General features: G+C 38.2%; 1 protein-coding gene and 1 long non-coding RNA gene across 3 annotated transcripts in view; one reads left to right on the top strand and one right to left on the bottom strand.

Moving 5' to 3' along the window:
• rtn4rl1b (reticulon 4 receptor-like 1b) overlaps positions 1 to 25,059 on the top strand; it is a 196,778-nt gene that overhangs the window by 126,710 nt on the left and 45,009 nt on the right. The window contains exon 2 of one of the 2 annotated variants that reach the window (XM_077208314.1): positions 6,670 to 6,791. The exons of the other annotated variant lie outside the window; for it this stretch is intronic. The gene's annotated coding sequence lies outside the window, so the exon portion shown is untranslated. The remainder of the gene's footprint in view (positions 1 to 6,669; positions 6,792 to 25,059) is intronic. 2 annotated transcript variants of the gene reach the window in all.
• Positions 7,786 to 10,578, bottom strand: LOC143715643 (uncharacterized). The gene is made up of 2 exons (XR_013195845.1): positions 10,456 to 10,578; positions 7,786 to 8,657 (listed from the first exon to the last, which is right to left on the bottom strand). It is a non-coding gene; the product is annotated as an uncharacterized LOC143715643 (long non-coding RNA).

Raw genomic sequence — 25,059 nt, 5'->3', positions numbered from 1 at the left:
CCATAACTGTCAGTTCCTAATTCAACTCAACCAGGCATTGCCCCTTTATTTTGCATATGCCTTGGGCTGGAAGTATTTAAAAGAGAAATATTGTGTCCTACATTCCTGGAAGAAAACTCAAGACTACAATCAAGGTTCAGAAACAGTGCTTACTGTGTAGAGAACAAATTCCTATCTGTGTGGACTTTGTGCTTTGTAACTTTGATGACCTTTTTCATGCTCAAACAGCAACATTACACACTAAATAAAGTTAGTTTTTTTCCTTGGTCCTCTTTAAGTCCTCTTAACACTACTTCTGATTACCTTTAACAGGGGCAGAGATAAATACCACAGCAAAGAACCATAGAGCAGTTAGGTCAACTGGAGGAGGTGAGAGGAACAGACCCAGCTGTTTAGTGCTAATGGACAAGATAAGAAACAATGAGCTGCTACAGTGTTTACCACTGGCCGCATTAAACTAACATCAATGCTTCACTCAATAAGAAGACAGAGACCAAACCCAAAGCAGACAAAAGTAATTGTATTAGACAGAATCCTCCCCATGGACCACAGATTAAGTAAACATTTGAAAAGTGTCAATACTCTTTGTAAACAGAGAATGGAGACAACACAATACTCCAAGCTAAATAGCTCCACAAACAAGACTAAAACATGTCTGGGAACCCCCAAAGGGTGGTGTCTGAATATTTGCCATATCATTTTTTTCTTTTAAACTATTCAAAACAAACATTTTTACAGTTATTACAGTTACATTTGACACCAAATGGGAATTGAGCACATGACCTTGGCATTGCTAGTAGTAGTACCATTTTTATTAGGGATGTGCAAATCTACATTCAAAATTGATTAGTCAGTGGGTTGCCTGACCAACTATTTGAAGTAAATCAGTTTAATTCAGTGGTTCTCAACCAGGGGGCCAAGGCCTACTAGGGGTCCTCAGGAAATATCCAAGGGGAAGCCAGGATGGCTCAAAATAATTTAAAGAGGACCAAATTGTCACGAGTATTGGCTGTAGTAATCCCAAGAATCCAAACAAACACGTCTTTATTGATCCACAAAGAACATACAGGAGATGACAGGAGCAAACTGACACACAACCACATAAAAGAAAGACGATCCCGGACAATGAAACTAAGGATACTGAGGGCTTAAAATACACAGGGGAGTAATCAAGGTAAAATAATAACAATGATCAGGAACACAGACAAAACGTGAACAGTGAAAACAAAAACAAAACACAATTAAACTAAACAGAAATAGAACTACACATTTTCTATATCAGAAAGCACTGTTTCTGAACTCTCTGAAACGTCTATTCAGGGTATGGAATATGCGTATTGGGGTGCTGTCCGAGGAGAGGGCTCCGAGCCCGGAATTAAGCCTATATATATGAACGTGCTCCGAGGAGAGGGCTCCGAGCCCGGAATTAAGCCTATATACCTGAACGTGCTCCTCCCGAATTATAATAAAACATCATGTCTTAAGTTTCTTCCAGAAACATACTTGTCACAATATTCCAAATTTAAATAATTTCCTCTTAAGGGAATTTAGACTATTTGGACTAATTTGGACTATTTCCTACTATTTTTGGACTAAATGTTGGATTAGTATAAACTGATTTGGGTTCCACCATAAGATTTAAGAACGTTTAAAGAGCCCCATTCAAGTGTCCAGTAGCTGCATGGCTCTCTTGTGGCTTTCTTGTCCAATACACAGATCTTCCCTGGCCTGGTTTAATCCCAGTTCTGCCAGGACTGAGTAATCTTTAAAACGTTCATTGGCTCTTTGTCACCGGCACTCAGCTCACACTCTCTGACTAGACGATTTGACAAGTTTTTTCAAGGACACGAGGCTCTTTGGAGAAGGTGTCAGGGTTGTGTGCTTTGAGATGGTTGGCAGGGTGGCAAAAGTGTTTCCTTTTTCACCCACAAGGTCATCTAGCACTCTTCCTTCCTTCTCACCCAGGAAGCCCAACTGGCTGAAACAGTAAGTCAGCTGTGACCACAAGTGAATCTGTCCATTAGAATCAGAGTGAACATGTTGACATGAAATTAATGAGAATGTCGGAATTGGGAAAATCACAGCTCACTTGCAAGTTAGGCATTCTTTCTCAGCCCTCATGTTACTGGCATCGGCAACAGGAAGAGTGTCATCAACAAATAAAGCCTTCCTCGCTTCCGTCCTCCTACCTGAGATTCTTTGGAATTAAATCACTGATGTTTTGAGGCCTGACAGCAGTGTGTTATAGCAGTGTGGGATAAGCTGGGCTCCTTACTGCCTCCTGCTGTGTGATGCCAGATCAGATCGATAAACAGATTCATCCTGATATAAAAAGACGATCATTGATACTCACTGATGTTTATGCTTTCGTGTTTATAGACGATTTGGTTATGTTTACCAAAGAAAGATTATTCTGCCAAGTAGGGAGTTTTTTAGTATCATTATATTGATTTTTTTTCAATGCGGAATGTGTTTAGAGATGTATTGTCCTCTCAGCATATTTACTATTTTGCGTATTCAATCACTGGGCCTGTCTCATGAAGACCGGGAGACTTTATATTTCTATTAAACTGTATGCTAACGACTTAATATAACTTCTAGGAGACATCCTTCTCAACATGAACATAATTATCCATACACACCAGGCTTGTGCACAATTCAGAATTGAATTGAGAATGAATCCTAAATTCCAATTCAATTATTGAATTTGAATTGAATTTGAATTGATGTCAAAAACAGGATCTAGAATTACAATTCGAATTTGAATTAAAGGAAGCAGAATTGCAATTCAAAACAAATTCTAAGAAATTTATATAGATATTTTAAGTGAAGTGTTTAACAATGAAGCTTTACAGTATATGTCAGATATGATTGCATTACATATTCTATAAATTATATTAGTTTGAACTACTTGTACAGATAGGAAATATTTTCCCCCAGCAATGAATGTTAAAAGCTCTAGTCACAGAACAAATAATTAAGTTTGATTTATTATAATTTTGTGGAACATGATAGAACATGACTCAGAACATGATAGAACATGACTCAGAATTACTTTAGTAAATCTTTAGAAGAAAAAAAAGCAATTTTAGGTGGACATTTGTTTTATATATATATATATATATATATATATATATATATATATATATATATATATATATATATATATTAGAACAAAATGTATGCAGGGTTGAGGAGTGAGTTAACTGTAATGAAATTATGTTATTGAATTACAAAATGAATGTAATTGTATTTAGTTGTATTACTGAGGTAAAATGTGTAATTTAATTAGTTACTAATCAAATTAAAAGGAAATTGATTTACATTGATAAAGTAATCCAAATAAAATAATCCAAACCACATTTATAATGGGTAACTTATAACAGTAAGCAATTACATTTCCAAAGTAACCTTCCTAACGCTGAATGTATGTGAGATTCAACATTTTCTTTCTGTTGTGCGATTAGGGTGACCACCCGTCACGCTTTGTGTTGTACCGCACAGCATTTTCACCCCTTGTCCCCCACGTCGCATATTGAGAAAATGTCCCACATTTTTATCAGTCTGTTTGTTTTTAATATTCATATTAAGAAAATGTGCATGCGTTATTTTGCCTTTGTAAGAAAGCCTTTTATTTATTATTTTTGCGCCGTAGCTATTCACTTATATTTAACAGCGCTTCCTCAGAAGTAATAAACTGTCAATAAACTAATTTCATGTTGTTTTATATTTTATTTGTTCATTATTTATTTTGTTGGATTTTAGTTGGACTTAGTCAGAACTGTTTCAAAAATAGTGATCTGCATGATGCCTGCTGCCTTGCTCAGTGATGTTGAATTTAAATGGCAAGTAAAATAAAGACATGTTATGTTACATTGTGATGTAATTGTATTGTCTGGAAGGGACCTAAATAACAAAGTATTTTTATCAGCTGAAATGCAGAATACAAATGTTTTTATTAAGTTAAATGGACATTATATAACAGTTTCAGGTTATGTTTTAGTGTTGGTAACATGTCCCACATCGTCCCACATTTGGTTTGTTTGATGGTGGTCATCCTGTGTGTGACTGTGTAGAATTTCTTTGAATTGCCATGAATTTAATTCCACTTTCTGTCATTCCAATTCAAATTCCAATTCATGAATTGAATGGAGGCCAATTCTGAAATTCTGAATTTTGCACAAGCCTGATACACACTCACACATACTTCTCATATTAGGAACCCACTGAGGTGAAAGAAACATTCTACTTGAAATGAGCAAAGGGAGTCAACCTGTGACTCTGATTCTGAGGAGATACAGTAATGACATTTTATTTTGAACATGCACACTCAGGCCTGTTCAGCTCAGCATGATGCTAACAACACCAAGAACACTGAGTTGATTCCCAGGGAATGCAGGAACCCATAAAATGCAAGTATATTTTGCTAACAGAATTGTAAAGTCAGCACTACAACTTCAAACTCAATTTTCTTCTATTATTTCGATATGCATTTCAAAGCACATTTTGAGGACATATGGATTTTATAGCCTGAACTGGAAGCCTATAGAATAAATTAGTTTCAGGTTCACTTGACCATAACATGTTTTTAAGGAGGAAACATGTTACATTTCTTACTATTAACGAACTATTAACTATGACTTTTGCCTCAATAAACTCCTAATTACTGCTTTTTAATAGTTAGTAAAGTAGTTAAGTTTAGGTAGGCTATAAGGTAAGATTAAGGGATGTATATGCAGAATAAGGCATTAATATGGGTTTTACAAGCAAGTACTAATAAACAGCCAATATCCTAGTACCCGAACCGTAACACTTAATTAGGGTTAACCCTAGAGTTAGTTGGCAAGTAACTTAAACCCCTTTCATACAGAGATTCCGGAAAATACGTTGATAATATGTCTTGGGATCGTTTGATTTTGGCTCATTCACACTGCCAGTGATTTTCTGGATTCTGTGCTTAAAGACACGTGGCATCAATGTGACGTCTTATGTCTCCGTTGATCATAAACTAGAGCATTAGGCTAAAATAATTGCCTAATATAGAATTAACACTACTTTTGAGATGCCCATTCAAATATAGGCAGGCTTTATGCTCACATAAGCTGCTGAGTGCGAATTCCAGCGCAGCGCGACGCTTCAGTTCACGGTCATAGATATCATTTGACTCTATGTTTACTTTCTTCACTGACACAGATGAAAATGAAAAGACTATTAGTCAAAGCTCAGCTTTAGGAGGGGAAGAAACAGGGCAAGAGAGAAACAGGAGCGGACTTCTGCCATCTGACATGGTTTTAAAGCTTTTGTTATCCAATTTGTTTGGCCTTTAAATGTTTTGAAGTGCACATATGTAAATCAGAGTAATAAAATATTTCTCGGGTGATCATGCTCCTGAACCCCCCTTACTAGCTCAAATGTGGGATCTTGGTCAATATAAACTCTGCCTACAGCCCTGGCTAGACAGTGTGCAACATAATGGCTTGGACCACTTTAAATGCAATCTTAAAGGGATAGTTTAGCCAAAAAAATGAAAACTGTCCATTTAATGGATATATAGATCCACAAAACGCCTTTTCCCCCCATGAAATGCACATGTCCTCTATACAGTATAACTGGGGTTTGCAAACTCCTGGTGGTTCGTGAGGCTAATAATTACTTAAATCATATAAATTATGAAGTTAAAATAAAGGATTTTTTAAAATAATAAATAAATAAATAAAAAATACTTGCTGGACAATATAAAATAGGCTATTGGATTTATTTACTTGCATCTCATGTCACTGTTAACTGACATTAGAGAACAATGAACATGGAAATATGTTGTTATATTATTGAAATATTAACTTCGGCTATCTATTAACTTAAACTTAAAATATCTTTACTTAAAGTAAATATTTTAGGTCAAAAGGGTTTGGCTGATAGAACATTTTAGGAATTTATACTCAAACTATGACACATAATGCACTGCTGCAACAGACAAAAAAGGTTTTCTCCTTTCATTTTCCATTTTCCTTTCATGGAAGCAACTTATCAAAACAGAATGATATCGTATTTTTTGAATGGACAAATAATCTCATTTGCAGATGGCAACCTACTAGCAACCAACAATATGGTGACCTCCAGTGCTAAAATCACTGTCAGTGACTTTAAAATCACTTTAAAATAAAATGAATTTAAAATCTCCACCGACTGTGCTAGCTTTTCTTCTCATCAAAGCTAAAAACATCAATTAAAGACAATGCTATAACTATCATGTACCCGTCCTTGTTCCTCAAGGACATTTTTGTAACACTGCTCAGCTAAGACAGATAGTGAACTCACAGGGAGGGCAAACCACAGAAATGTAGATAATCTTTTTTGACACTTTTGTACAAACAGATCTCCCCCTCGTCTCCCTGTAAATGTTCTGCTTCTAACTGTCTCCACTTTTATACACATGAAAAAAATTGTTCTTTACCTCTCACACGTAAACATATACCCGGAGAGAGCAGAAAAGAGATGGCCAATGGGGAAAAAAAGAGAAAAAGAAAAAGCGCATGAGAGAATCTGCAGCTCAGAGAAATGTGCATACTAAAATAGACACCTTCCTCTTTCCTAGAACTTTATTTTTTCATGAATGATTAAATATTAAACCTACATTTCTGCCCCAGTTAATTGCATGTCAACACACAGGCAGGAGAGGCCAGAACTGGAAGCGAGTGTGTCTAGGGGTGGATGGAGGGCAGCGCATGATCCACATCTACACGGAATATCCTGGCAGGGTCTGGGAAAAGACGGGTTAAGCATCAACGACAGTGAGTTTGAGAGCAAGAGTGTGTGTGTGTGTGTGTGTGTGTGTGTGTTCTGGAGAGTACAACTGTCAGGAAGAGCAACACCATCACTAATTCATGGGCAGCTTCTGCTCTTCCAGGCTGGTGTTACTCTTCAAATGACCTTTCTTCTCCCACAAACACACTTCTCTGCAGTACGTTGTCATGGATGTTGCTGCGCACCACTCTGATAAATGATAAAAGCGCATACAAGTTAATGGCGCATACAGGGCTAATTTTACACAAAGTTTAATTTTGAAGAGTTCAGAGAGCTGGCTGACTCAGGGTCTGTATGATAGTGGGTTGGCACTCAATAACCTCCTGGCCTACTAGAAATAGAGGTGTCTACCTCTGTGTGAGTGGAGCCTTGGTGAATCATCGATTTGTAATGTTACAATTGTATGCCGTCTAGACAGGCCGACGTTGGGAGGTTGGGAGCACATATTGTGTTCATTCATCTCAGAATGCTCAGTTTGCTCACTTTAGAAATCATTTAGGCTGACACAGGATGACTGAACACTATAGTCCTGCTTAAGACTTTATTCTTTTCTATTTCTATCCCTCACTATCATGCAAATGTCTGCCAATAAGTCACGTTAAGGATGGCATCCACATACCTGCGTGCCACATATCCTTGAAAAATCTTTTAAAAAGGAAAACTCTATATTATATAATTTCATGGTTTATGTTTTTTTTCGTCCCACCACATGTTATTTTAGCATTATTTGTATACTAATGTAGTATTTATTAATATTTTGAATTAGTTTTTATATTTGAAGTTTTAATTTTAAGTATTAGTACTTTTATAAATGCTTTTGTCATTTTTAATTAGAAATGTGCATAATTAGCATTATTTCAAGGAAATAATTTTTAATAGTTCTAGTCAATAACAACACTGCCTTGATTTTGATTACAGTTTTTTCATGTAATTAATAAGTAGTGACACTGTTGTAATAAAAAAATAAATGTAAGAATTTCAAGAAAAGGCTTTTTAATTTCATTTTAATACATAAAACATTTTCATCAAAGAATGGGTGTATTGAAGTCATTGTATATATGTTACATTGCAATTGTAGTGTATTTTTGAATAAATAATTAGATCCTATGAGCATCACATCATTGACCTATCTCTTATCAGACAGCACAAGGAAATCTTCTTCTGAAGTTAACAAACAGATTCAAAAAGCTTAACAAAAAGTTCTAAAGCTTGCAGTATTTCAATAACATCACAACTGTTATGGGTTGCAGCCTTAAAACAGCCACCTGTCCATCACTACTGGTTGTGACCTCATAACGAATCACAGACATGTTGGGAGAGAGTGTACCATGCCCTTCATTATCACAGAAGGTCGGCTCCATCCGTTTTCTTCCTTACTTCCTCCAGATTTCCATTTGATTTGATGTAAGCTTTTTCTTTCATTTTTTTTTTTTTTGAATGAGCAGGGACCCCTCTTCCCAGGCAGCAATTCAGAGGGCCAAAGCAAGAGCAATCAATTCTTAAACCAGAGACTGCAAACTGAAAAAGAGCAGTGAGAAAGGCTGCAGACGTGTCCATATCAAAAGCTTTAAGGGCTACAGCTAAGAGTGGCGAGACGCTGAATGGGACTGAGAGTCTGCGGATGATTAAAGCTAACCTGCTCAGAGCAGCGGTGGCTGTGCTTGGTTTGAGAGTACGCCACTCTCTCTTACGGCTGACATAATTGATTTCCACCACTTCCATCTTCTTCTGTGTTTGTCTGTCTGTCTCTCACCGAAATCAAGAGCAATATTGGACATTTTCTCTGGGCCAAAGAAGGAAGATGAGAATGGGAATTAGCTGGCAACTGGGTCAGTACAGCAAGGTTTTGCCACCTGAGAATTGAGAATACTCTTTTAATTCAGTGAATTTGAATTGAGGCAACAAATAGGATGCAATTGCAATTTAAAGGGTTTTTTGTGTTTTTTTAAATCGCTTATTAATATTACACACACACACACACACACACACACACACACACACACACACACACACACACACACACACACACACACACACACACACACACACACACACACACACACACACACACACACACACAGTTGTAATCCAAATTGTTCAACCTCCATTGCGAAACAGGTTCATTGGCAAATGTACAGACTTTCAGCTGTTTGCAATAAACAAATCAAACAGAAGTAATTGAAATAGCTAAACACAACAAGGGCCAGATTTACTATCAGCCTGTGCCAGCGCAATCCCTCTTTTGCCATTAAAAAAACTACTGTCGGGATTTACTAAAGACACCAGACGCTAACTGGTATATTGCGTTGGTCATTATGGAAATGATCCAGCTGATTCTGTGTACTTGTATTTGCGCGTCATCAGTAGATCACGCACAGAACTTTCCACAAAGCCTTTTTTGAATTGTGCTGTCCCGCTACAGTATATTGCCCTGTTTAGTAAATCTGGCCCCAAATGTTTTAAATGGTTTCCTCAAATTCAACTGAAAATGCAACCTTTAATGATTAAAACTATAGTCTCAAAACTATTCAACCCCTTCATGGCAGGCATCTCTAGTACTTAGTAGAACACCCTTTTGCTGTTATAACCTGCTGCAAATGAGATGTATAACCAGACACCAGCTTCTGGCAGCGTTTCTGAGGAATCTTAGCTCATTCCTCATGAGCAATAAAGTAATATTCTTGTAATATAAAAGTAAAGTAATATTCTTGTGTTTGCATGCTGCAACTGCCTTCTTCAAATTCCACCAGAGATTTTCTATGGGGTTCAGGTCAGGTGACTGTGATGGCCACTGTAGAATCTTACAGGACGACTTCTTCAACCAAGCCTTGGTGGAATTTAAGGTATGCTTGGGATCATTGTCCTGCTGGAAGGTCCAATGACGCTAGGCATAAGCTTCCTCACTGATGGCATTATGTTTTCTCCTAGGATTTCCTGACACATCAGTGAATCCATCTTGCCTTCCACTTGCTGCAGGTTTCCAGTGCCAGAGGATGCAAAGCAGCCCTATATATAGATAGATAGATAGATAGATAGATAGATAGATAGATAGATAGATAGATAGATAGATAGGTAGATAGGTAGATAGGTAGATAGGTAGATAGGTAGATAGATAGATAGATAGATAGATAGATAGATAGATAGATAGATAGAGTCTCACTTTTTCTACACCTTTCTTGCCATTCCTGCTTTAAAGTGGTCGGCTGATGTAAATCATTCATATTCATATAACAATGCTCCACATAAATCTCCATTATCAGACGGAATAAGAGAATAGACCTGCTCTCAAGTTCTTCATTGCAACTTAATTATGTAAAGACTATCTGAAGTCACGCCAAGGGAGCTCTAATCTACACCTTGAAATTGAACAAGATATATTATTGATGCCTTGTCTTCCTTTGATTCATAATAGGAAAACTACCCCATCCTCCCACCTTTTCATCCATTCAGTACCCTCATTCGCTCACTCTTACTCACATTAACTACCAAATGCGCTCTTTACAGCTTCTCAATCACTACTTGGGAGATCCTCCCTGTCCATTAGCATTCAGATTAGGAAAGAGAGGGTTACAAATGACTTCTCTGATTTCCTGACTCCATGAGCTTTTAAGCAGCATCTAAAAAGCCATGGCTCTTGAGCTATTTGCTTACCTCTTGTTGTTTAGCATGCTTTTTCAAGTGCTCCTCATTGATTTGATTAAGATCTGCCGCTGCATAAAAACACCACGACTCTCTAATGTAGTTTTCCTCGTCTTTTCTGAAACATAGCAGAGTGATTAGAGAGAGGCATTCATCACCCCTCATTACGCTAGCAGCTGCACTCTAAGAAACGTGATCTCTCTGTCTCTCCTCCCTATCTTTGACACATTACCTCATATGTTCTGTCATCCACAGATACTGCATCTGAAAGCTAGTTGCAGTGTATCTCCTCCTTCATCTCTGTTGCCATTCTCCTGTGTGTCTATCTCTCCTTTACAAACTTCAGAAGAAAACTGCAGTTGTTATGAGCACTTGAGCGATGTCAAGCATATTAGTGCAGTGGCATGTCAAGCAGAAGAGTCAGCAAATTTGCCACATACAGTAATACTTGACAGAGCCTCATTTTCAGCCACCTCAGCTAAAATGCTTCAGAAACCACACACTGCAAAAACATGCAAACTATGATAGCGTTACACATCTCTAGAGGCTTAAAAACCAAAGCAGACATATTAGCTTTCTGATGTGTGGAGGACTGCCAGTGTGTCTCATATTATTTGTCCCTATGTCTTGTATTTCTTGGAAGCTAAAAATAGGCCTACTTGTTGTTGCTGGCCGTCAGTTCTGTGGGCATTGGTAGTTCAAATATTAAAGTTATTTTTTAGTACTTACGGGAATAGTTTAACTAAATTCAGAATTCAACAAAACTATAATAACCTTAGTTTGAACTACTACTACTAAATTTTCAGAGCTTGACAACACAACACAACACAACACAACCACAACAAAGAGAAACATATTCGGGTTTGGAACAACATGAGGGAGTGCAAATGAGGACAGAACGTTAATTTGTGTGTGAACTATTTCTTTAATGGTACTACTACAACATTCTAGTACTAGAGAGTTATTAAAGCACAGAAGCCTGCAGTGGGATATTCAAGGGCATGCCTCACTCCAGCCTCAATCCGATTACCAATGACACTTTCACATCTACTTGAGAGAAGAGCTCTTTTGAAGCTTCCTCCTTTTCTTACTAACCCAGAGCCTGATTGTACATTAATGACATGGCACATATCACAAGAGCTCAGAAGCTAACGTTAAAGCCCATCGCTCAGCAATCCAAACTAGCCTAATTAGAGATGTGACACAGGGAAGGTCAGTGACTGCCTTTGGTGGGATTACAGCAAATGGACTCCAGAGCAGCCTAATGGATCATCAGAGAAAGCCCCCGTGACTGTGGTCCGCTCTCCAGCAACAGGCGGCGTAATTTTCCCACCTTGCTTTTTTGGGAATCAAGCCACAAAGTTGCATGTGTACTTTTTAAGTTTGGATCAAATCAAGTTTGTGTTACATCTGAAGGACTTCTGAGTGCTCTCGGTGGTGTAGCTACATACTCATATTGGCATCTGATCATTCAGCCATACTGTTCCATTAGCAGTTAGCTAAAGCACATGCTTTCCATCCATAGATTAAAGCATATCAGTGACCCTCAGAGCTACAAAACATCAGCTCAGATCAGTCGTCATCAGGATTGAATAATTTATGAACACTGATGAAAACCCTGCGTTTTCATCAGTTATCCACACAGAGATCTCAAGATGAAATCTGTGGATAGATGTAATGTTCCTATAGTCATATTGTATGCAATATCAAATATTACTTTTTCGTTTCTTCTGTGGAAACAAAACAAAATATTTTGATAAACAGTTTTTGTCTATATAATGGAAGTTAGTGGAGTCCAAAACAACATTGGAACCCGTTGACAGGTTTGGAACAACATGAGGGCTAGTAAATGATGGCAATTCTCATTTGTAGATGATTCATTATGAGGCCAGGGCCTACAGAGGTTCTCCAGCAAATGTGCAAGATTTAACGAGATTTTAATAAATAAATGAAAAACTTTAAATTAAGCTAAAACAACTAAAATAAGATTTTTCTTATTAGACATTGTAGACATTGTGAGTTAAAAGGAAAAGTGATGTAAATGTGTTTGTTAAACCAATATATAGTTTAGAAATTTCTATATATTATTTGTGGGCATTAGGGGGAGTTGGCTTACATTACGGGTTATCATTTATCTGGTTAGTCTGGTTTTGCAATTAGTTTTAGTTGGAATCTGGGTTTTGTAAAAGCTTGGTTAGGGCCATCATCATGTGTGAAGAACCATAATTAAGCATTAAATATACTACAATGACAACTCATATGGTGTTTTTTCCCCCTATTACAATCATGGTTACAGTTAGATTTGGGTCATACGTATTTGTACAACCCAACCACCAAGCTTGTACAAAAACCAAAGCTTAACCTAGAAATGGTTAGAAGCATTACATGATTTAAAGGGGTTACATTTTTACTGTTATGGTGACAACTATATTTGCCATGCCAGATTGTTACACCCAAAACACACAATACAATCCTGCCTCTTATGGAGAACATATTTGATTTGACATTAAATGTGCTCGAGGTGAACAAAAATTATCTCTGACTTCTCACCTCTGAGCTTACATGGTAAAAATCAAATATAGCAAAGCTGTAGCCTGGCAGGAGGTGTTAAACGGGCATCTTTTAATTTCGGCCTCTCTTCATTCGCCACCCGTTCTCCTCTACTCTTCCTCTTATTCCCGCTCATTATACTTGCCAGTCTAGAAGGAGGAAGGAATGACCTCCAGGGCTGAGATTAAAGAGGGCTGAGGAGAGAGCTGCAGTGTGTGTCCAACAGACTGGGATAGAGCAGCAGAATGCAAGCCAGTAGTCCAAGATTCATAATTGATATTCCATTCCTCATGTTTGCTTCAGCATAGATCATTTCTCGCTCTCTCCACAAATACGAATCCTTTCACTATTCCCTGCTGCCCATTTGCCCCCTTCCCTGTCACAAGCATCCCTTTCCAGATGGCTGCCACTACGTTTCAGTGTTAACTGGTCAGCACGTCCTCTCTCAGGGGTTCTGGCACAAACCCACTTTCCCCCCCTACTATTGATCCCCCATGAAGCCTCAACTACTTTTCTATCTCTCCTCCTCACACCTCCATTCCCATTCTCCCAGGAAGTTGGGTGTGAATGTCTTCTTGGATTAACATGATCTGTTTTCCATTGAGAGATACAGTGTCCTGTTGGCAATCCTTTATAGAGATACTGTCCAAGCAGCTTGGTATTAATAGTGAACCACATATGTGGATTAAACATTGAGTAATCTTCCTTTGCCTTTTGATAAGCAGGGGTCTTGTTTTGAAGACCTCTGACTTTAAAGTTATGGCAGAACAGCTGAAGTTGAAAAAGAAAAAGAAATGTTAGAGAATCATAAAACACATAGAGCAGAATTCACTTCAAATGGATAAGAATGCATGTTTATTTGCACTCACAGTCTGCTTTAATGTGTCTGATTCAGGAATTATGCAAATCAGGTAACATGAAAGTGTTTCACTTTATTAATTTTCTTTATTGATCATGCAAATTAGGTAACATGAAAGTTAACATTTACTTTAGCCAGTTCTACTAAAAACAATTTGCTATGCAGTACAAATAACATACATATATATTCTATTAAAGTCTTAACTTGCGCAATTTTGCTTCTCAGGTAAATGTATCTTGTTTATATGATGTGTAAAAAACAAGACAAAACAATGATTAAGAAAATTATTTGCTTTTTGCAATAAACACGCTTTATGATGCTTGCAAATGCATAACCTACTAGATGAGGTTAAATCAATATCTGTTTGGCATGTACATAATACCTGACCTCCAACAGAGAGAAACACATTGACCTGAGATGACACCATAACATCTCCAGTGTAATGCAATGCGATCTCATTTGTCTACTTTAGAATGTGAACTCTGTATTTTCTGTACTGTCTGCTAGGTAATATTCCAACAGTGGAGTGAGGCTGGCTATTACAGATTCACTGTTTTTGACATTATGCTGCATTTGTTTACAATGTTGCATGCTGAGACTTCATGCCTAATTGTCAGCAGTAAAATGCCAGACGGTTGCAGAGACACGTCAGGGCCAGAGGACTCCTCTGTAAATATCAGCCTAAGTGGCATCCCCCTCCTAAAATATCAGCGGGGTGCGTTGAGTATTCTAGAGTTATAAAAGCTAGTCAAACCGCCACTTTGGAGCCCAGAGTAAATCAACAACCAGAATTCATCAGTTAACAAGGTGGTTCTTTGTGCGACCCGGCGCTTGTGACAGAAATGCTACCTTATGACTAATGCATCCTAACCGAGAGAGGCAGATGAGGCAACCATTTGGATTGTGAGTTTCAAATTTACTGAATCTTTCTGCTGAGAACTCACCACTAGGGGGAATGTTACTGTTCTAAGCATTTACAAGGAACCAGCTATTGCTTTCAATAAAGGCTCAGCAATCCATTTGCCATAGAAGGCACATCCTGGAGTGAGCAACACTGATCTCAACAAAGAAAAGCCTTTTTTATCTCATTTTGTGCGGCAGCTGTGTGTTTAGCTACATATAGGGTTTTGTTAGCATGTGTACTGTATGTAATCTTCACATTGTGAACTGATCTGATCATCAGATACTACTTTAAAACAGCTGTTGAAAGCTTCTATTCCAGTTCCACTGGTATATTTTTCTACAATGGCATGATGATTTTATGCTTTAGGTGCATTCAAGAGCATGTACATTTTAACTCTGCTGCTTAAATAGACATCAATTTAAATAATCACAGACGTGTCCCTGACGTGAAGGCCGTTCCAAACAGCAGGTCGCAAAATTATGCTATCTTCTAGAATACCTACTTTAAGTCAAATGTCATGTACCTCGAAAAGCTCAGGGGAAATGTTCATCCAAGAAGGCAGGCATGAGAAATGTTATTATAAATTTGATTATATTTTTTATTCAATACTGGAAAATATTGATTGAAAATGCTCTGCTTCATAATTTTGATTCACTGAGAGCCAGAAACACATTTTGAGATGCATGCACCAAAGTAAAATGGAAAGCCTCTTCTAATGATAGTATCATGTTTCTACTCCAAACCGACACCCAAACATTTAAAATTTGCAATTGAGAAAATGTAGGATTTTTGATTATTGATTTTAGGACAATTTTAGACATGATTTAGAACAGAATTAGAAGGTATGATACATCAAATAAATGAATGCATGTATATAATAATACATTTATATTAGTGCAGTGACTAAAATATATGCATTAGACACATTCAAAAGCAGGGATGTCCAAACTCAGTCCTGGAGGGCCACTGTCCTGAAGAGTTTAGCTTTAGCCAGACTCAACACACCTGCCTGGAAGTTTCTAGCTTATAAGACCTTGATTAGCTGGTGGTCCAGGTGTGTTAAATTGAGGTTGGAGCAAAACTCTTCAGGACAGTGGCCCTCCAGGACTGAGTTTGGGCATCCCTGTTAAAAAGCTTCAAAACAACTATTGTTTGATGGCTAAGAATTGTTATTTGTCCAAACAGCATGAAACTAAATGCAAAGTGTCTATTTACACCAAATCCAAATAGCCCATCTTATTGGCAGAGGCTATTTACACTAACTCCACCCACCAATTTTCTAAATGAGCCTGTCGATAACAGGATCAGTGGTGTGGAAAGTAAGGCAGGCAGCGTTAGCTTTTGACGCAACCGGCTTTAGTTCAAATCTGCCTTTTTTTCTGAACCCATTCTTCTCATTTTTCATCACATATCAGTTAGGAAAGGAGTTTATTTTAAATAAAAAATTAAGAAAATATTCAAAAAGTAGAAATAAAGTGCCTAACAGGTATAGAAGAGGCATAGAGAATTGTGTGAGTTATTGGAGATGCTGCATATGTATACACATTTAGATAGACACTAGACAATAAGGCAGCTTCACTAGGTTTTGGAACAGAGACTTCTTTATGATATTTAAGTTTTTTTTTTAATTTGTTGTTGTTGATAAAAGCCAATGTGATTTAAATGTCTAGTGTAATCATAAGCATAATTTCTGCCTTACGACACCCACAAGCATATTATATTATGTAGGGATGTCAAATCTTCATACTCAAATACTGAAAATTGGCTGCGGCGTTATGCTATGTCTGCCCGGTTGATTTAATTTAGAGAATATTAGCTGATATTCATGTTTTGGACACAACAGCTGTGTCTCTGCCCCCGATTATTATTTCAGCATCCATTTCAGCTTTTTAAGAGCTCTGTCACATAATTCATTACAGTTAAGCTGATGGACAGTGGGACAAAAAGACAGCTGTATCAAGCCTTTGCTTTTAACAAATGGAAGGTTTTCAGAGCATAAATATCCACAGGCAGGCAAATGGCTGGCCAAAAACAATGGCAATATCTCTATTTATGCCCGTATGTGATCAAGCTGTGTTGTACTGATGATAATGGGCTGGTGGAGTAAATGCCATCTGTAAAGTAGCCATTAACAGGGCTGTCAGCGTGCGCCCATGCAGGCAGACACTGTATAAATGTCATCCTGTAGGCTAACTACACAAGAGAAAGGCCTGTCGATGAGAGTTACATGAGGGGAAGGTATAATATGGCCCCTGACACAGCAATCGATGAAGTGTGTCTGTAGAGGGGGGGATGGGGGGTAGGGGGGGGGGGGTGCTATCAGATTGGATCAGGCTCTGTAATGGAAGCCTGGCCAGAGTGAGTCAGATCTTACTGGCCTGTGTCTCAAATGTTCCCATCACAGCCAGCAACCACTCCAGTTTCCATCAGCATTCCTTCTGTTCCCACTCAACTGTTAGCACGAGGAACTGCCAGAGGAGAAAGACAAACACCCATCCAAATAGTAGCCATGATGATGGGGAAATGAATGAGCAGACTGCCAGCAGCTTCTTTTCAGACTCCCCTCACCTGCATGGGCGGCCCTCACACTGGGGATCCAGGGACAGATAAAGGGGAATGGAGAGAGATGAAAGAGACAGACATGGTATAATGATGGACAAAGCTGAAAGACAAGAGAAAGTGAGTGAGTCATAGGTTACTGGATTAATAGACTCTGCTGTGCCACTAGAATGAGAGGTTAGGTCTGGGAGATAAAAAGAAATAGAGTGAGGAACTTGTACTTTTGCCTCTGAATGAATCTTTCCTGTCAGAAAGGGTAAATGGATGTAGAATGCACATCTTTTTGTTGTTATTTTTTAAATACTGTAGAATAGAAAGGGGAAAAAATGACATTTGACCTTTAAAGAGAAACACAAGTACTGTATGTCGAGCTCACTCTTTTGATGTGAGAGCATCTCTGCTAAATGGGCCATGGGTCAAGGCTATGTATTATTTGTGTGTATGTTAGATATCATGGAGCATCCTTTACCAATGTGACTGTGTTTTTGAAAACAGACCTTTCAAGCAGCTAATGATAACTAAAACGTGATGACCTCTGAAACATCTGACACAAAAATACAGTAACATTTAAAATATAAATATTGTGCAATATTACTATTTTAAATAAAATGTAAAATAATAAATAATGTTTTCTATTTTAATATATTTTAAAATGTAATTTATTCCTGTGATGCAAAGCAAAACTTTCAGCATCATTACTCCAATCCTCGGTGTCACATGATCCTTCAGAAATCATTCTAATACGTATGCTGATTTAGTGCTCAGAAATCATTATTTTTCTTCTTATTATTTCATCTTATTATTATTATTCACTAAAGAGTGAATGTGTAGAATAAATGGTAGGAACAGTTCTGGTCACTTGCGCAAATGTGATCAACCATTATTTCATTCAAATAAGGCTTTCAGCTTTTCATTCGACAATTCACATTCTCAGCATTTTTAAATCACCTTGCAGAGTAATTTAACAATTTCTATAAAGAAAAATGAATGATAAAAATGCTTTGCAATATCATAATTCATTTTAACCCATGTAAGAAAAAGAATTCAAATAAAATGTACTACTTTATGAGCACAGAAATTCCCAAACCACAGTTCTACTCCTCGACTCTCCACCATCAGGGCTGTCACAGTGCTGAGGAACACAACACATGGTCCATAGCATGTGCCGTCTGAGCTTTGCACAACACAGTCCCTACCCACCATGGCAGAGCTCGGTCTAGACAGCTCTGCTCCTCCAGCATACGGACGAGGGAAAGGAAACAGCTTGTACAAATCACTACTTCTCCCATATCACCACAACAATAGAACAGGACAGCAGAATTACTGTAGCGCTTAAAAAAAAGAGGAGTACTTCGAAAACAGACTCGCATGAGGAGAATAAAGTAAACACTGGCTGTAAATTTTATTGTTCCATTAATCAATATGACAGCCGGCTGGCTCCCGTAGCCATCATCAGGGGGAATACAGAGCAATGACATACAAAAGGTAGAATAAACCCCTGAGTGAGCGGCAGTCATCAATCCAGACGACAAAACTACCTCTGACCCCGATGGGATTGTTTTTAGGCACCGCCACATGCATCTGTAGGCACAATTGAAAGCAACGCTAGTCCTTCTGCGCTAATATTCCCTGACTGTCTAAGTGATGACTAAAAATGTGTACAATTTTAATATGCAGACGAGAGTCCAAGTCATGTTTGTTAGCTGTGGCACCTGAGATACAGTCTGTGAATTATGTAAACGCTGCATTATTATTGCTTTCACAGTAAATGAACTGTTATGTCAAAGAGGCAAGATATTTAGCAAATATTTAGCATGTTTTCGTGGTGAATGTTTAATAAACCGTGAGAGAGAGAGTGAAGGGGGGGGGGGGGGGTCACTCACTATACTCTAAATGTCAATTTACAGCAAAAAACAGTGTAATGCAACATATGTATTACATATTTATCACTAGAGATAAAAACGTCTCTCGGGTAGCAAACGTGCACGGTTATCACGCATGTGGATAATGGATTTTATCGGTTATGGGTTTCCCGTTGATGATAGCTGTGACATGAATGACAGTCAGTAAATTAACTGCAACCTATTGCTTTGAGCGTTACACAGCGAAACTGACAGCAAATTCCCTGTCGATTATCCCCACCAGGAATCATATTCCAGTCTTGTATGTGGGGCCGCAGTGGATCAGTGGTTCATTTAGGTTGTCTTCAAACCGAAAGGTTGGTGGTTCGATCCCCGGTTCCATCTGGCCAAGTGTCTTGCATGGATAACACCGCCGTCGGTGTGTGAATGGGTGAATGTGAGGCAATATGTAAAGCGCTTTGGTGGCAATGGGTCTGTTAAAGCAACACCAAGGAACTTTTCCTCTGCGGTCGCCCTACAGGTTGGAAGCGGAATTGTCCATTACCGCTGTCATAAATAATTTAGCCTACCGCAGCCTATTGTCGCACGCGCACGCTCGCTGTTTATCCAGCACTGGCTTTGGAATCAACAATGACCACAGACAAGGTAGAGTATGATGCATGATTTTATCAAAGACATCACAAACAAAGAAAAACTATGTATGCTGAAAGCAGTCAAATTTTGTAGTTCTTTTTGTGCTCCGGTTACTACCCGAAACCCGAAGTTATATAGTGCCAGTAAAAGCGATACAGACCACGTCAGGCTATGGCAGACGTTTCATTTAACCTATTGTAAGTCGATGTACCATTACAATGTTCTTGGAAATATATTATGAAGGTTGAAAAACTACATAGTGTTACTTTAAAGCACTATATACATGCAGTCCATTTATTCAAGTGTGCTATTATTATACTTCTTTTAAACTAAAAATAAGAAAGTAGTACTTTTCAGTCTAGTTTTTACGTACTTGCACTTACGTATACTTGACATAATGACAGAAAAGTCTTTTGATTTGATTATTAATTATATTATATATCTAATTATATTTATATTATTAGACTTTATATTAAGTTTAATAATATATTATATTAAAGGGGTGGTTGATTGCAATTTCACTTTTTCATTTTAAATAGTGTGTAATGTTGCTGTTGGTGCATGAACAGTATCTGCAAAGTTTCTGCGCTGAAAGTTCAACGTAAGCAGAGATATCGTCTTTTAAAAATCAGGAAGTTTAATCACCGAGATACTCCCGGGTTTTATACGTAACTAACCCATAATCAACCCTCCCTCCGGCATATTCAAAAAAGGGGGCATGGCCATATTTCTGCTGCTTTGTCGAAGAGGAAAAGTTATAGTGGAGAGCAGTAGCCATGCCGTCGAAAGTGTGTTATTTTCACCCAGCTGTCAGGTCTTCTGTGTTCGAGCTTCCTACGGACGCTGTAGTTCGTCAACATTGGCTAAAATTTATGTTTGATTATGTTCCAGAAAATTACAATCGTAATTTAACTCTCTGTGCTGCGCATTTTACGGAAGACAGCTTCCAGAATCTCCACAAATTCAATGCCGGATTCAACAACAAACTGTTACTAAAGCATGAAGCAGTTCCAACTTTAAATCCAGAGGCAGCAGTTGTTGAGCCACAACCTGTAAGTAAGACTTAATAATTTTAAATGTATTTGCATGTACAATTTTAGATTTAATGTTTTATTTTTTATCAAGGATGTAAACAAATGCCAGCGCTGGCTATAGTAGCCACTTAGTTATGCTATTCTGTGTGTCTATGACAAACGCGTACAAACATTTTGGACCTGAATTTGTAATTATGTGCTAATTTTGTAAATGTATTTTCCATGTATACTTTATGACGTAATTTTTCGATTTGATCAAGAACGTAAACCTATGCCAACGCGGTTTGTTTATAGTAGCCAGTTAGTTTGATGCTATTTTGTGTGTATAAGACAAACATGTATAAAGTTTAAAAAAATTATATGTAATCGCAACAGCAAACTTCAGCTGCTGTTATCAGATGTTTTCACGTTCTGTTGGCATTTTAACACAGTTGCCACATGTACACCTAAAGAAAACGATACACCGAGTAAACTAAGGTTTGTGAATAGATAAACGGTTGTTCATTATATCAATAAAACAATAACTTTAAAAAACGGTATTACTCAGTCATTTATTCAGTTATATTAAATATTTAATCAGGAGAAAACCGTATCTCAAAAGCTAACAAGCAGCAGTAGCATTTTCAAGTAAGAGCTTATCGAAATTCTTATAATATTAGTAGAATATAATAATAATAATAATACAAAAATGTACCATTCAGAAACGTTTTGTAAGAGCCGTGTTTGGGGAGATTCTGCTTGACTCTCTTCATTGTCGCTGGGTCTGATTCTGGCTCAAACTGAGATGGCAGTATTGACACCATTATTTACATGTGACCGGAGCACATGCAACTTTCGCCCATAAAGGTAATGGGCGTGAAGTTTCCGGACAACATGTGCTACGCAGTTTAGCCAATTGCCCAACTAACCAGTCTGAGCCCATTGCCTGTTTCTGAGGGAGTGGTTTCATAGAATTAGGAAGTCAACCGGTCGTTCAAATGACAGAGGAGAAAGCGGCTTACAATAAAGGTGAAATTTATGAAAAGTAAGGCTTAAAAAAAAAAAAAAAACACGAAGAGATGTTATATTGCACCCCATAAACACAATCATGCTAAGAAAAAAAAGCAGTAAACCACCCATTTAAGTGCAGAATTACTACACACAACGGTCAGTTTATTAGACGAATTAAACTTGTGAGGTAACACAGCGCTGTTTCACTTGGTCTAATGTTACACTATCACACTAAACTGCATTTGAGTGTGTTGAAAGTTATAATGTTATTGTGTTAGTTTGTTGGCTGTATGAGACTAGCAGTAAGCTCGATCAACATTAGAATCATACTGATCATATTCTAACATTTCATCATGTTGAGCTATATAACATTGTTTTTTTTTTTATGTACATTTGCTCACCTATCTAATAAAGTACATGCAAGAGTGGAGTCTCTGTCAAGTCGAAGTTTGTCATGGACGTGGAGCTCTCTGCATCTCGAAAACGCCACACTGATATTGATCCTCGTTTTAGTTCTTCTTTTGTCCCAAAGTCTACTTGCCATGGTCCATAATGTTTAAACAAAACAACAACAGCGTGAGTGTACCACTAGACATAACGTAGTTTTCCAGGTCTGTCGCCATGGTTACTATGGCAGTACCAGCGGAAACCAGGGATAAAGCAGATATTAAGTCATTGACAAGCGACAATGACCAGGGGCGAGCCATTATTTAAAATGGGAATTTCTCTAAAATTATCACACTCTGCAAGTGATTTTAAATCAAATGAAAATCTTTCATATTGTACCTTTAAAGTGCAAAAAAATAATATATAGTAAACTATAAGTATGATGTTATGTTGTCTTAAAGAAAACTTACAAGTTGCAATATAAAAGTTTAGTGAGAGTGTGATTTCAAAAAAAATCTGCTATAAGTATTTGACTAGTAAACTATTAGTATCCCTATAAGTTCACTTGTAGTATAGTTGCAGTACAAATGAAAAATGTGTGTACTCAAAGTTGACTTTTACACTTAAAGTATACTTAAACGTATACCTATATATGCTAAAAGTGGGCCAATTTAGTCCCAATTAGTATTGAAATAGTACACTTACAAGTATACTTCTAGTGCATTGATATTAATTACTACATAAAGAACACTTAAAAATATAATTTACTTAAGTATTTACTTAAGTTAAGAGCTCTTTTTAAAGCTTTCAAAAAGAGGATAACTTTCACACACCAAATCAAACTATCACAAAACATTTGTTCATCACAGCCAAACTTTCCCTCTTCTTTAATTTCCTTTCTAGAACATTTTATTTCCCCCTCCCTCTGAATCTGGTGGGCACAAAGAGTGTCCATTGTGGTGCCCGGGGAGATGTTTAAAAGCCTTTTCTCTGTGCTTATATGAAACGCTTGCCAGCCCTGCCATTGTGCTCGGTAACCGACCACCTAAAAATACATATCGATCAGATGCAGTCAAAAACCAGAAGCCTGCAGTGAAAAAGCAGTGAATAGCACCCCCTTCCTCCACTCTCTTAAAACAACACAGAAAACTTACACTGAGGGGCAACTCTCCAGACGTCCTCAGATTCTGCCCTATGCTTATCGAGGCAGTAGGAGAGTGTGGAATTGGATTTAGATGATGCTGCTTTCCTGACCAAACTTCTTATTGCCACAATTCCCTCCTTGATACTGTGATTCCTGAAAGCCCAAGCAAGACATGATGCACATATTGGGCTCCCCTCTGCTTGTCTAATTTGCTCAAGGCTTGGTCAGCTCTTTTTACAGTCTGAATTAATTTATCTGTCAAAACAAGTTAGAGCCTCTGAGTGTAAGAACTGGGATGTGAGACTGTAAAGTAGGACAGCACACTAGAGGAGAATGAGGATACAAATGCATTTTTACAGCTTCTAAAGAAAATGTTTGTTGTCCCACAATATTGGCAAACACCCAAGGTGTCACTATGCGTTTGTTAAAGAGTTGTTGCAAGGTTGGTATAAACTGACCCATGAAAAAAGAGCCCACCCCAAAGGTCGTTCACACTTGGCATGTTTGGTTCAATTAAAACGAACCCTTGTGCGATTGCTCTGTTAGTGCAGTTTATTTGAATAAGTGTGAACGCTGTAATCTGAACCCTGGTGCACACCAAACAAGAGGACAGAGACCGCTGAAAAGATGGGTCTTGGTCCACTCCCAAACGAACTCTGGTGTGTGGTTGCCAGGGTGTTGCTATGCAGTTGCTAGGGTGTTCTTCAGCTTGTTGCTATATGGTTTTCGGATGTTCAGGGGTGTTGCTAGAATGTTGCTAGGTGATTCCTAAGCTGTTTGGAGTGAATGCAACATCCGATTTACACTGCTAGATGAAGACATTCTATTATACAATTTGAGATTTCATTCATATCCATAGCTGAAACATTGAAGTATGAATTGTGTACTGTTAAGTCTCAGCTAGAATCTGTGTAACTAGCCGCGTTTCCACTGTCGGGCCAGTGCAAATCGGGTGTGCGTGTTAAAAGCCTCGGGCCTGTAGCATCGAGTCCAAAACCATGCTGTGTTTCCAACGTCGGCCAGAAGCTAAATAGCACTTCACTAAAACTGGGCCGTAACACGCCTGTCTGGAACAACGCCACACAAACCCATAATTTCACCAACAAATGGAAGTTTTATTAGAAAAGTAATCAGAAAGCAATCACTGGAAACAGTGAGATCGCAAAACGACGGCGCTGCCGTCTCCCAACTCAGGTAAACTCCACTTCTGTTCGTAACCACTCCTCAAGCCCGAGTTGGCCCACTTTGGACCAAGGTGTTCGTCAGAACAAAAAACTCTGGCCGTTGGCCCCGAGGAAGCCCCGATAAGGCCCAATCAAGCCCCGGAAGTGACAGTGGAAAAGCGACTGGCCCTGGCACATCATGCCCGCTTTTGCCCGGACAGTGGAAACGCGGCTACTAGGTTACAAGTGGCTTGCTGAAAGGGTGTGGCTTCACACGTGAATGTAATCATGGCAATTTAAAAGTGACTCTGCAAACAGACATGATGAGGTTGGTGTTGAAGTTGCTCATGAGGCTACTGGAGAGCTTACGGGATGTGGGGGTCATGGGAGACCTCAGCCGCATTGGAGTTCTCGCCTGATACACCACCTCCAGTGACTGCATTTCGGATTTGAATTTCTATCCAAATGGTTTGTGTTTGGTCGGATTGATGTCATCTGTATTACTAACACCAACATGCTAACACACTGACT

The sequence above is a fragment of the Siphateles boraxobius genome, unplaced genomic scaffold, assembly GCF_051911475.1.
Source record: "Siphateles boraxobius isolate OS27281-9 unplaced genomic scaffold, OSU_SipBor_1 6, whole genome shotgun sequence".
NCBI classification, from domain to species: Eukaryota; Metazoa; Chordata; class Actinopteri; order Cypriniformes; family Leuciscidae; genus Siphateles; species Siphateles boraxobius.
The sequence above is the reverse complement of the archived record's forward strand: the minus strand, read 5'-3'. Positions and strand labels throughout refer to the sequence as shown.